Source organism: Stenella coeruleoalba (genome assembly GCF_951394435.1).
Source record: "Stenella coeruleoalba genome assembly, contig: scaffold_75, whole genome shotgun sequence".
Classification (NCBI taxonomy): Eukaryota; Metazoa; Chordata; class Mammalia; order Artiodactyla; family Delphinidae; genus Stenella; species Stenella coeruleoalba.
In genome coordinates this window covers 685,452-699,429 of record NW_027646298.1, presented here as the reverse complement: position 1 = coordinate 699,429, position 13,978 = coordinate 685,452, and the positions used below count along the sequence as shown (strand labels likewise).

The 13,978-nt window shown below is 43.8% G+C and overlaps 1 long non-coding RNA gene across 1 annotated transcript in view; it reads right to left on the bottom strand.

The window, feature by feature from the left end:
- Nucleotides 1–3,811: 3,811 nt before the first annotated feature.
- Nucleotides 3,812–13,978, bottom strand: part of LOC307181188 — a 53,480-nt gene continuing 43,313 nt past the window's right edge. The window contains exons 2-3 of the long non-coding RNA XR_013826089.1: nt 7,571–7,657; nt 3,812–4,470 (exon numbers count right to left, since the gene is read on the bottom strand). This is a non-coding gene — a long non-coding RNA (uncharacterized lncRNA). The remainder of the gene's footprint in view (nt 4,471–7,570; nt 7,658–13,978) is intronic.

The following is a 13,978-nucleotide window of genomic DNA, read 5'->3' as shown; positions in this document are numbered from 1 at the left end:
GGACGACCATGTGCCTGACCTTGGCCTCCAGCCCCCGGGGGACTCAGGAAGTCCCACCATGTATCACGCCGTCAGCACAGACCAGCCTGGAGCGAGGCCCATGGAACAGCTCTGAAAGGAGGAAGATGGGGCAAGGACAGCTCGCTGGCTGCAGGGAAGGTGCTTATGACTGGCTGTGGCCCCCAGCCAGGCTGATAGCAGGCCTGAGAGCCTCAACGAAGGGAAGGAAAAGAGAGAGAGGATGGAGGAGAACAGTGGGGGAGGGGTCAATTCACCTCCAGGTGGCAAAACACAAGTGTCACAGCAGAGACTGGGGAGGAGAGGGGGTCAGGTGGGAGGAGCCGGAGAAGAAATACCTGGAGGACGCTTCCTCCCCTCCCCACTCGAGACAGGGCGCACGGGGTGGGCGACAGTGTTTGCATGCACTCCCCTCACTAAGAATGTGCGCTTCAAGCTGGTCTTGAGAACACACCTCAACACACCTGACTGCAGGTTGGGTCTTCTCTGCCCACCTCCCCCTCACATTTCACTTGGCCCTGAAGTTGTCATTTTTTCAGGCAAACAGTCTGGCTCAGTGGGCAGAGCTGAGCACCTTGGAGGCAAATCCTGAGTCGCAGGTGTAATATATATTCATATTAATAGTTTATTTATATTTATTTATTTATTTTATTATAATAAAATAATACTATATAAATATATATACATATAATGTAAATAAAATGTTAAATATGATATACTAATATTATTTTAATATAATAATATTTATTAATATATCAACACTATATGTTCATATTAATCGTACATAGGCTGATTTAGTTAGTGACATCCTTGGCAAGAAGAAAAGTGAAGCCTATAGAAAGCAGAAGATCTGAGAACTTTGAAGATCTTTGAGAGAACTCCATGCCCACGATGTAAATGGAGAGAAGTATGTGAAGGGCGCCTGGCCAGGGCTGCTCACACAGCTTTTCTAGGCACCCTGTTTACTGGGTCAAGAGTGAATAAGGGAGCCCCAGATGTCTGGATAAAAGCAGGAGCCTAGGGTCCAGGGACCAGCCCCCCTGGACAATGCCTGTCCTTCTTTCACCATATTGCAGTGGCCCAGCCCGACCGCGCATCACCTCCTCACTTACACTCCTGTGAACAAACATTACCACTTCTCCTACACAATGAAGTGTGCGTGTTGCAGAAGAATTAGCACCTTCAAAATAGTGACAAACATCTTAAAACTATAGAGAGAGGGAGAAGGAGAGATAGATGGACAAATAGGTAAGCATGCCACAGTTGTAGACTATAATTTAAAATTTATGAAAGAAGAAAGAAATGTTAAAACTCTGTGGCTCTCAGGCTTCCCTGGTGGCGCAGTGGTTGAGAGTCTGCCTACCGATGCAGGGGATATGGGTTCGTGCCCCGGTCCGGGAAGATCCCACATGCCGTGGAGCGGCTAGGCCCCTGAGCCATGGTCGCTGAGACAGTGCGTCCGGAGCCTGTGCTCCACAACGGGAGAGGCCACAAGAGTGAGAGGCCCGCGTACCGCAAAAAAGAACTCTTTAGCTCTCAGCTTTTATTTTTACCAATGCCTTCATTAAACAATTTATCAGTCATCTAAGTACAGTAGATTCTAAATCATAAAATAGGATTTTAATTTTGAAGTACTGTAGTTTTCTACATTACCAGAATGTACCTTCAAATCATCCAATGTCTTCTTAACCAAAGCAGACATTTGTTGCATATTCAAAGACCCTGTCAGAATGTTCCCAGGAGGGTAGGGAGGAGTTTCCTGGAACATCGTCTGCCCTTCCCCTGTTGCCAGAAGTAAGAGTGTTTATTAGTTTTGAAAGAGTTTGGTGAACTGGTTCAGTTCCTACACATGCAGAAATTGTTTGTTGACCAACATTCTCCACTAGGTTCAGCCTCCACTTGAATGTGCCCTAAATCCCGAGCCACTAAGCAGGCCAAGAGCCTCGCTGTCCCATTAACCCCTCTGCTTCCACCCACCAGAGTCATGGGCCCACAGGATGCAGAATAGACTGGACTCTCTAGGCCGCTCGTCTCCTCCTACCCTTCCCCACTCACAGGCCCAGAGAAACCAAGCTTCTTGCCCTGATTTAAGGAGGAAGGAGATCCAGCAACAGTGCCAGAAGAGGCACATGGGAGGGGCCCTTGCACTCCCAGAGAACCGTGGACTCGTCATGTAGGTTTGGGTGGAACATGGTAGCTGGAAGAGACTCAGGACCTGACACCTATGGGACTTCACCTGCTGTACAGACTCAGAAACCGTCTGTGGGCTGTGCGAGCTGAGGAACGGTGGGGGCACTTGGATGGACTGGAGGTAGAGGGGAGGGTTTTCCCTGTTGCAAAGCACAGGCTGTGGTCTTTCTGGGCTGGAAATATTGACAGCTCAGCACCTAATAGAGGGTGTTGGTTGGAGGTGTCCTGGTAGTAGAGTTTCTTAGGGAGGTGAGAGGAGATTCTGGGAGGATGCAAAACACCTCCGAGAGCCTTGGGCCACACACCCAGCCTTCTGACACCAGAGGTGGAAGGTAGCAATTTCTTATATTTAAAGCTGTCCCAGGTCAGGACAGCCGATTTCCCAGTGCCTGAACAATGGGGAATACAGTTGGGTGTTGCTAACGATGAGCAGTGTCCCTGAGCAGAGGAAAGACAAGGGTTCCCGAGCAGCCAGAACAAAGGCTATTGAGTCAGCAAGACAGTCATGAAGGGGGTGAGGCAGACACCATGCTGGAACTCACAGCAATCTTTGCCATTGAATAAGCCCCCACAGGGGAGTGAAGTGTTGGAAGAGGGAGGGGAAGATGGGGGACTGTGCGGGGCAGACACACAGGTGAGCGTGCATGGAACACATAGAACATCTTAGTTCCTTGGAGGGTTTTTATTGAGAAAATAAGGACAGGTCCATGAGGCAGCCCTGAAATATGGATGGTCTAGAAAGTCATTTACTTTTTTCTTGTCAAGCTTTACCTCTTCCGGGTGGAAAGAGAAAAAGAGAAAGAAAGGAAGGAAGGAAGAAAAGAATGACAAGAAATGTCCCTAAGTGTTCACTGGTTCTCCTCCATAGGGGCCTGTCCTTGACCTCAGCAGAATATGCCCTCAGGAGACCAGCACTGTACCTCATGGGGCCCCAGGGTGACTGCAGGTCCCAGGGCACTGCTTCCTTGTCCCAAGCACAACAACTTGTCTGGTGGCAGCTACCCTCTTCACTAGAGTCTCTCAGTGTCCGGAGTTCTTTTTGCTACAATGAGGGACACTAATAGTGGGGTCATGATCATGATGGATGATGTTGGGGATTCCAAGGAAGGGCAGCATGGCTGGGCTTGTGTCCTCTGGGCCTACTGGCAGCTCCAGGTGAGTGAGGTAAGTTGGGGCCAGGCAGGGAAGCAGTACTCAATGTTAGTCAACTGTAGACTTTAAATGGTTAAAATGGAAAATATATGTTTTACAATTTAAAAAAACCCTCCAAAAACCCTGGTGGCATGTGAATGTACATAAAACCTTATGGCTTAAAAAGAAAAATTCTTAGGCCAAACGAAGGAGTACATTACTGATACATTCTAAAACATGAGCCTCAAAAGCATGATATTCAGTATAAGAAGCCAGACATAAAGGGCACATATTGTATGATTCCAGTCACATGAAATATTGAGAATAGGCATATCCGTGGAGACAGAAAGCACATTTGTGGTGGCCACAGCCTGAGCATAGGTGGAATAGAAGAGACTAATGGGGATGAGGTTTCTTTTTGAGGTGATTAAATGTTCTGGTATTAGTGCCGATGGTTGCACAACTTTGTGACTAGATTATCAATCACTAAATTCTACACTTTTCAAAGGGTGAATTTTATGGTATGTGAATTATGTCTCAACTTAAAAAATGGTGATTGATAAATGTGATTTTTAAAATAACATGGGGAACATTATCATGAGTTTTATTTGCTTCCTGCCATCCTAAGCTCTGTAGATATGAAAAAAGACACACACACACCCCAAATGAGAACAAGCACTATTTACTGAGAACTTGTCTATAGAGCACGGGAGTCAGCCACCACCACTCACATCAGGCTGAGACTCAGGGCACACATAAGAGTGGGGACACTTTCTGATGGCAAAAAAAGGAAGGCATGTGCTCCCCAGAGCTTGTGATGTGAGGAGGCTGGAGACAAGTTGATAGGAAGAGGGTCGTCCTAAGTGATTACTTAAGGGAACATATTTGGCTTTCCCCGCATTTGGTTCTACACGGAAAGGACTGAAAATGACGAAGCTGTGAGTCATTCACCAAATCCTGACCCTTCGGGTCTATTGCTGCAGAGGTTGGAGTCTGGTTTTCCAGATTGGTTTCTGCAGGGTGTGGGGCAGGGCCTTGTGGCTGGAGGGAGAGGTTCCCAGGCTTCCAGGTGGATTTAGAAAATTCTGCATCCCAAAACCCTCCTTCATCATCTTCAACCAATCAGAGACTCTGTGGGTAGAGAAACTTGAATCAATGTCTTTAAAATTAACTGCAAACAGAATTGAAAATGACTAATGTACAATATAATGACATACTAAAAGGCAAATATCAATAGAAGAATCAAACAGAATTTTATAAATTCCTTCCAAGCAATGAATATGCTCAATGAAAATCACACACTCATGAACTTCAGTATTTGGTAGTACATATCTGTGTGAAAAGAATTTTCAAATATGAAATGTATAAACAATGCAAAATCTCCTTATAAGTCAGCATTAACAGCTGAAATTTTGATGATAGGAACATGTAATAAGCTAAATGGCATCCCCCTTGCAAAACAATTCCATTTTTCTCATTAGCAGAATTGTATCACAAAAAAATGTACTAAATATATTTTAAATTTCATAGATAAACATTTTGTGAAAAGAACTGCAAACTATAGTAATTATTACAGTAATGTCAACTTACTGTAAATCTTAGGATTTCTTATTTCACTAATGTTCACATTGTAGTGAATCTCATGACAAAAAGAGTTCATTAAATTTTCTTCTTGACCGAATACCGAAATCTGGCCTTCTGGTCGACCTTGCCGCTGCAGACGCCAAGTGACATGCAACTGGTGTGAACCTCAACAGGAAGTATCCAGATTGCACACGGGCGAAGGCGCAACGCCACGCTCCTGACAACCGGCCTCGACTCAGGCCACCATCGGTCCCCTTTCTCGCCCTGGGGTGTCCTCCCCTGCGCCCGCACGTCTGTAGGCCGTTCACTGTCTGCAGAGCTTCTTCAGAGAAGCTACCGACAACCGCGCCCACCCAGGGCCTCGGCCAGGCTCGTGTCTCCTCCCGACCATCACGGATGCTCCGGGCGGTCCCTGTTTCCCAAAGAGAAACGACAACGACTTACGACCACCGTAGCCTAGGAGGAACTGCCGCCCCTCCAGGAGCGCCCTACACGCTTGCCCTCGAAAGTCCGAGGTGAGGGGACCTGAACAGTTTCGAAACGCAAGCGCCACGCTGACGAGGCCACCAAGGTGGGGACGAGAGCTCCCCGCATAGACGTCGGTTCAATCTGCCGGGTGGCTCCTGTCTGTTGACCCGCATCCTGTGCCCCTGCCTCAGGGCAAGATCCGCCCCCGTGACCGCCTCGAGTGGAATCCGGAGAAACTGAAGTGGAACCCGTTGAGCAGCCCCACCGCCAGGACTGCACCATGATGGACCCGGGCCCCCAGCCGGCGAGGAGGCACCGACGGATCGTGACACACGGTGTACGACGCTGGTCACGGACATCCTCTCGTGGTCGCGCGTAACAGGACGTGAGGTCTCCGCGGGCGCCAAGGGGCACAAGAGACTGCTGGTCGACAGGCGCAGACCTCCCCAGAAACCTGCGAGGGAGCTCAGCGCCAGCCCCACAACACACGTCTCTCCACATTCAATCTCTGGTGAGAGCAGGAGGCGCCCATCACTCCGCACCACCGGGATGGTCGCCGCCAGCGTCGCCGGCCTCAAGGAAATCTGGCCCGCGCCTGGGGGACGAGTCACATCCCTCGCGAAGGTCGCCAGAGCTCAGAAGGGAAGGGATAATATAAAATTGGCCGCCAGGTGGCTCCCGACAACGGGTTCGAACGTCAGCGGGCTGAATTCTGATCGCTGGTCGGCGAGGGATCAGCTCCGACCGCCCAAACGCTCGAGTTCGTCTCGGGCCGTCCACCTAGGAGCTACCGGCCGCCAGCAGCGGACGGGGCTGGGAAGATTTGTGCAGGAGGCTGCCGCGAAGGAGATGCGCTCCTCACGCTAATGTGGAGAATTCTGCAGTCAGAACCCTGACTCTGGACACTTGGGTTCCCTTAGTGCCCAGCCTATTACCTCCTTATCAGGAGACCTTAGCAATTCACTTGGTTGCTCCAATTATCTCTGCCCACCCTACACCTGTGCAGCTCTTCTCTCCATGAGCCTAGAGCTGCTTTCCCAAGGAAGACAACCCCATGCCATTGCAGGTAGGAGCCAAGGAGACAACTGAACATTTGCATCTGGACCTATGAGAGAAATTTTATGTATCCAACACAGGAAGATACAAGACTGAGAGGGTCTTATAACTTTAGCACCCCATGAGCATAGCTTTCATGCAACAGTGACGCACACTCGGCAAGTCCAGGGGTGTCAGGAAGAAGAAACACACACACACACGCACACACACAAGCACACACACACACACACACATCTCCAGGTCTAATAAGAACACTTACCAGGGCTGGCAATGGTGGGAGCAGAAAGCCCATTGTTCCCACCTCTGGGGTTCCCTGGGCTAGAATCCCAGCTCATTCAGGCAGATCCTGGTTGTTTTACTGATGGATCTGTGTGGGAGTGAGGTCTTGGAGCTCCCCAGACTGTCATTTGCTGTCCAGTGCTCTACACTTTGTTCTATGTACTATGCCCCTTCTCCTCCATACACAGTCACAATTAAGAAAATAAGAATCTGTAGACATTGCATTCAACTTTCTAATTTAAATGAAGGTTAAGAACACAAAGGAACAGAGTTATGTGAATAATTTTGCTAAGGAACTTACTTTTATTTTTTTGAAGCTATCAGAATGCTTATGAGTAGTCTGTAAAAGGTTAATCTTTTTTAAAATTAGGAAAAATAAATGATTCTTTAGTGCTATCTCTCACCAAACCCCAAATCACCCCAGCACTTATAACACAGGACTCAACTGATGAAACGTCTGCTCCCCACTGGCCTAGAGATTTCTGTTCTGAGTTATTCTCTATCCCCTGTGTTCACTGCATTCCTAAGTCCACTGCAGCCAGTAACATGATGAAGGAGGCCACTGAGCCCAAGGGATGACCTTTCAAAAAAGAGAAGGAAAAAACCTCTCCCGTCTCCTGTGAGGTCACAGCCTTAATGGAGGCTGGAGCAAGTGAAAGTAAATGTTGGGAAAGAGAGTGTTTCTACATTGGTCCCTGACCTGCCATATCCCTAAAAGGGTGGTGAACATAACTGGCGTTAATATTTCCTGGGTGCACTTAGAAGATCCAGACCCAAAGTACAAACCTAACCATTTGGCAAAAGATGGATCACTACAGGAACAAAAGTAAGCCTTTTTTCTCACCTGTTGTTTCATTATCAGGAACTCTGGCACTACCTGACCTCCTCTGCATCCTTATGCAGGGACAATCTGAAAGTCAAGCAGATAAATCTGAGGAAAGAGAAAGCAGCCATGAGAACCCAGCCTTTCAAAGTATTGTTAGATACATCAGGCATCAATCCCCAACCACTCAGCTGGGAGTGACTCCTCCCACCTTACCCACAGACATGCTCAGACAGAAGGAACTCTTTTCCTTCCCATGGTCAAGAACAAGGCTGCATTGCCTACTCGGCTTGTGTAGAGGATGTAATATCCCCATTTTGCAGAAAACAATGCAAATTATGGGGTGTTATACTTTGATTCGACTTACTGTTCAGTTATTATTTTATTAATATTCAGTTCCTAGGATTAACACTAATTCCCAGATAACCCTTACCATGGTCTTTTGGCGAGTCCTGTCTCCACAGCAAGGACACCTCTCGAAAAGTTCTCATTTAATAATTCTTGGTGAAAGGCACCTTCATTTGTTCTCCAACACCCATTCCAGGACTTTAGCACCCCACCTTCCCTGTTGCGCCCCCCGCCACATTGGATGCCCTTGCCCTCAGTCACTTGGTTCCTCTCCATGTGGAAATCAGCAACATCAGAGCCTCAACCCTAGCTCTGCCCTCCATGTCCTTGGACATGTGGCCAGGAGATTTTCTATCAATTTAATGAAGGATGGAACAATCTGAGGACCCATGTCTTTTGACATCACATGTCAAACACTAACCTGGGCTTCAATGAAAAGGTAACTGATTAAACATAGCTCATGGATATAGTGTTTGAAACATAAAGAAGACCTAAAACTTAATCAGAAAGCTATGACCAGTGAGGGTTTACCAGATAGAAAATCTGTGAATTCAGCAAAGTAACATTACCTGTGAATGTAAATAACATGGGAAGATTTTCAATGAAGACCATCACTGAGGAAGCCGTCTAGAAATCACATGAAGAGAAGTGACTGAATGAGTATTATGTGAGTAATTTTTAACAGCCTCTCTTTCCTTGTCAATAGCAGGGATTTCGTGCTGAAGAAGAGCCCACTGAATGCAATGAATATGAGGACATGTCATATACAACAACCTTAACTCCACGTGTGTTACACTTTCAGCCCGAATGGGAGAGACTTCAGCCGTTATTCATCACTGAATTAACATAAGCAAATTATACTAGAGGGAAACCATGCAGATCTCAGAATGTGGAAGGTTTTTAGTCACCCTCCAACCTTAGACAACATGAGAGAGTGCACCCTGGGGTGACTCTTGCAAATGTCCTGAACGTGGGAAATAATTCAGCTGAAGCCTCGCATTTATACACCAACAGCTCACACTGGAGAAGACGAACCTTATCAAGGTAATGTAGCGAGAGACCTGACTTTTATTCACACCAATAAACTCACACGGAAGAGAAGCCCTATATTTGGAATGACTGTGGAAGAGCTTACAGTGACCGTCCAACACTTTAATATCATGAGCACATTCACACAAGAGAGAAACCACAATTAATATCATTTATGTGAGAAAACACTTAGTCAAAGCCATAACCTTAGTCATGGGGGAGAATTCACACTGATGAGAAACCCTACAAATGCAATGAATGTGGAAAAGCATTTAAACGCAGCTCTCATGCTTATACGCACTAGAAAACTCGAAGGAAAGACACCCTATGTCTGGAATCCATGTGGTGTAGCCTTTACCCAGAGCTCCCACTTTTATCAACACCAGCGAATTCATACTGAGTAGAAACCCTGTGTCTGTAATCAAGGATATTGAGCCTTCAGCCAGAAATTATCCCTTTTAAACCACCAGGAAAGTCATGTGGAGAGAAACCCTGGCCCTGTAATAATGGTGGAAGAGCCTTCAGTTGGAGCTCCAGCCTCAGAATACACAGAGAACTCAGAGTGGGCTGCATCCCTGACACAGTAGAGAAGACATCCCAAGGTTTACTACGAGGAGAACCCTCTTGGTGTAAGCCATCTAATCACTGCTGTAGAAGAAATCTGATGAAATGAATGGAAGCGTTCCATTAGTCATGGAGTCATTAGACGTGAGAGGGTTCACACTGAAAAAATAGTCTCAGTGTAATGAAGGAAGAACATTCTTCAGTGATTCATTATTCCTGACTGAACAAGAAAATGCTCACACTGAGGAGATGCCAATTTTAAAGACAATGTGGAAAATCTTTCACTTGCTATTCACATCAGAAAACTCATACTGGGAAAATAGTCTATAAAGAATGTGTTAGCATGCAACTGAGTCAATAATTCAGTCCTTCAGCAATTGTCTTATTATTAAATATACAATATAAAGATGTAGATGGTGAAGGGGTTTGAGAAGTGCTGCAAGCAATATTCAGTATCAAGTAAGAAGAAACGAGGCAAACCTGCTTCAGTAGATCATTCAAATGTGTCATTCAAAATCATGAAATATTGTGATACGTAAGAATGGGCCCATTTTCTGTTAATACTCTGTCACTGTTGATCAGTTAGACACTTTCTGTCTTTATAAAATTATCATCCTAATTACAAAGACTGGGATCAGTCAGGAAACAACGATGAATGTTAACTGAAAATGTAAAGCATAGTATGATGTGTGTTAACTCTTACATTAGCGTCCAAATATGTGTATACACATTCAGGATGAATGGCTTCAAGGATAATTACACACATACTTTGTGATTAACCTCTGCTGCTTCAATTAATTCTATTACTTAACTTGCATTTACTATTTCCCGTATGACTTAAAAAATTATACATTAATTATATTTAAAGAAAGGTGAATAATTGTGGGTACCTGGACAGGAAGAACTCAAGAATTCAGAGTCGGACGGTGGTTTAATCCTTACTTAGCATTTTGTAGCCAAGGGTTTCTTTGTTTGTTTTGTCCAAGAAGAACAGATAAATATCTTCAGGACTGAGAAGGTAAAAGATCTTTGCAGACATAAAAAGAGTTCTACTTAAAGAATGTATTAGAACATTGAGGGGTGCATATACTAAATCACGTAAACACAATGGAGATCCCTCAGAGAGCCATTGGTAAGTCTACCTTTAAAGCTTTACTCTTTGATGTAGAAAAATGGGACTAAAAAAAGTTCCTGGAGAAAGTTCACCATAGAGACAATGTCTATTTTGTCAATTAAACCTTCAAGAAGGCTAGTTAGGGAGAGTGTACAGGCTGCATGATGAGTTCTGGCCCTTTTTCAGTTCAATTTTTTTTCTTTGTTGGCCAAAACATTCGTTATAGCCCTGAGGTCCATTGGAGTCTAATGGGTTGAGAAATGGTATTCTAGGACCTATAAAGCCCATCATGGGGACTTTCCTAGCATTCCAGAGGTTAAGACTTCAACTTCCAATGCAGGGAGTGTGGGTTCGATCCCTGGTTGGGGAGCTAAGATCTCACATGGCTCACAGGCAAAAAACCAAAACAGAAAACAGTAAATTGTAACAAATTCAATAAAAAAACTTTTAAAATGGTCCACATCAAAAAAAAAATCTTTAAAAAAATTTTTTTAAAAACCCATGATGTTACCTGCAACATTACTGTGTGTACATGCATCTGAGTGCACACACAGACACCCATTCAAGGGAGGGACAGTGTAACAACTATCTGATCATAAAGGGAAAATGCGATTCAGGAATTATTAGCATAAAGGATTCATGCAGGAGAAAAATAAGATAAATCATTGTTTATTCATTTATAAATTTTCATTCATTTGTAAACTGTTCATTTATTTATAAACTTTTCAATTATTAAATATTTAATGAGAACTTCCAATATTTCAGAACCTGGATTGTTATGATGATTAAACATAAATAGCAGAACGCCTTTCTCTTCATAGAACTCTATATTCTAACGCAGGCAATAAGAATAAATTGCAAAACAAAATTTCTGACATTAAAAAAAAGACATGTTCATACATTGTATAGTCACAAAATATCACTACTGGTCTACAATAAAAAGTTGGCACTTCATAAAATAAAATTGACATTTAAAACAGTCTCAATTCTGGAACTTTGAAAAGTTATATATTTTTAGAAAGACTGGTTAGTAAAAATAGTTTACAAAATTCTCAATTTTGGAAAAGCTTGTCTTCATGAATTGGGGAGAGCAAAGCTAGATTTCCTGTCTTAAGATCCAGGTTTGCTCTTCTCTATATTCCAAAATAAAAATTTTAAATTGTTAGAATTCAAAACTACATGTTTGAAAATCAGTAACGATTTTTATAAGGATAAAAATTCTGCTGCATGTGCCTCTTAAAATTCCTTTCATTATCCATTTTATTCAAAATTCAACCGGTTACCATTTTAAAGGATAACAGACAAGAGGATTGCTATCTTGCTCTGTATATTGGGCTCTTAATTCCTTTCTAATTTTTTTGATAGCCCAAAGCAATCCAAAATAACACATTATTATCATAAAATCCAGAATTTCCCAGTGTGTTCTGTAGTGTATATAGTCCCAATGCGATTATATACACTTGTGGTAAATTTGAAGTTATATGTATTCCTAAATGCAAAATAAAAATCTAAGAATGCATTTACCTATATGTTTCATTATGCAATAATGCCCTTTTAAGAAAGAAATGGCTTACCAGATGCAAGAATACCTGGAAGTTGCATAATATGTTTTTATATTTAATAACAGAAAATAAGGTAATAAGTGATTTTTTTGTTGTTATATATTTTTATATTCTTTTGTAAATTACATATTCATTGCTTCATCAATGTGATTTTTTTCTGGTTTATTTTACTCTAGTGTGAATTATAGTGCATTAACTCTTGATAGTTTTCTATTAGAAAATGATTCTTGATGAAATTCTCCATGATCAATTAACTTTGATAAACACTGCCACAGGCAAGACATGTCACCAAACCAAAATTTAAAGTAAATACTTTTATGGCTTACAATGTCCTATTTTGAGGCTCAGAAATATGTAGCAGTTTTTGCAGTTGATGCTAATTTGTGTGGGTGCTAGGTTTTAGTTACACTAATTTGTGATTATTTCTGAGATGAAAATAAAAATATCTGCAGGTGGATTCCCTTCCTCAGTGCAGGAATAATTGTGAATTAGTGTTTATTCTAACTGAGATTACTGAGAGTAATGTAACATAGTTACTTCTACCTAAAGTTTGTTTCCAGGGATAAAATTCGCTAAATGTTTGTTTTAAAAGTATAAATCCCAGCATATGAGTTTCAAAAAATTTTTTCCCCACTTTTCTGGAGCAAGGGTTGGCAAACTTGTGTAAAGGACCAGAGAGTAAATATTTTAGATTCGCCATATGATGTCTGTTATTTCTACTCAGCTCAGTCATTGTAGCCAAAAAGCAGCTACAGTAAAATGTAAATAAAGCAGTATAACTGTGTTTCAATAAAAACATTATTTATAGACAGGAAATTTGAATGCTATATAATTTTCGTGTGTTGCAAATAATCTTTTTATGAATTATTTTCAGCCATTTAAAAATATAAAAACCACTCTTAGCTTGCAGTTCCTACCAGCACAAGCTGGGTGTGGAATTTGGCCAATGGGATGTAGGATGCAAGGGCCTGTTCTCTCGAGTTACAGTACAAACATCCCTCATTAGAGACCAGCATTTCAAAACGAATTGATTGTACTAGCCCTGCGCCAGAAAATATGAAAACTACAATCAAAACAAAAAACAAGTTACCGAAATCTGCCCAAGATGTGAGGGGATTTACTCCTCCCCCAGGATGCCCCCCTCTGTTCATGTATGGTCCCCTCCTGTTGGCGTCCCCAGCCACCAGCAGTGAGTGAGACTGTCCTGTCCCTCTGCTCCCTGTCCGACCGCATGCAGGGGCCCAAAGAGTTCTCAGCAATAGTTATTTACGGGGCACAGATCCTCATCCATCAATTCACTACTAACTTCTGTGGCTCCCAGAGGGGCAGAAAGCCGCCTTTCCAGCCCCACGCCTGGCTTGGAGTCCAGCCGCTAAGAGTCCAGCCTCTCTGAGGGTTAATGGCCAGCGGAGTCTGGCAGCTGTTGTGGGTTCTCTGCACCCAAATGGGGTTGGGGCCATGACCTGTTCTTCAGTCTCACGGCCAACACCAGCGGATGACTCTGACAGTTCAAGTCACCAAACGTCTTATTTTGGCAGGGGCCAGAGCACCTTCTACAAAACAGTTATAAAGAACATTTCTTTCGTCCAGGATGGGAAATCTGGGCCCTTTCACACCAGAGACAAGGATCAAAGAAGTAGCACGCGGGGTGCAGTAAGTAGTTGACCCCCGCGTTGTTGTTCCAGTGCCGGCCCTGCCCGCAGCCTGCAGCCAGCGAAGCGGCCCGGCGCTGCGTCCATCGGCTCTTAGGCTACAGACCGGGAAGCACGTGGAGCCAGAAGTGGAAGCGGCCCGGTGTCGCCGGACCGGCTA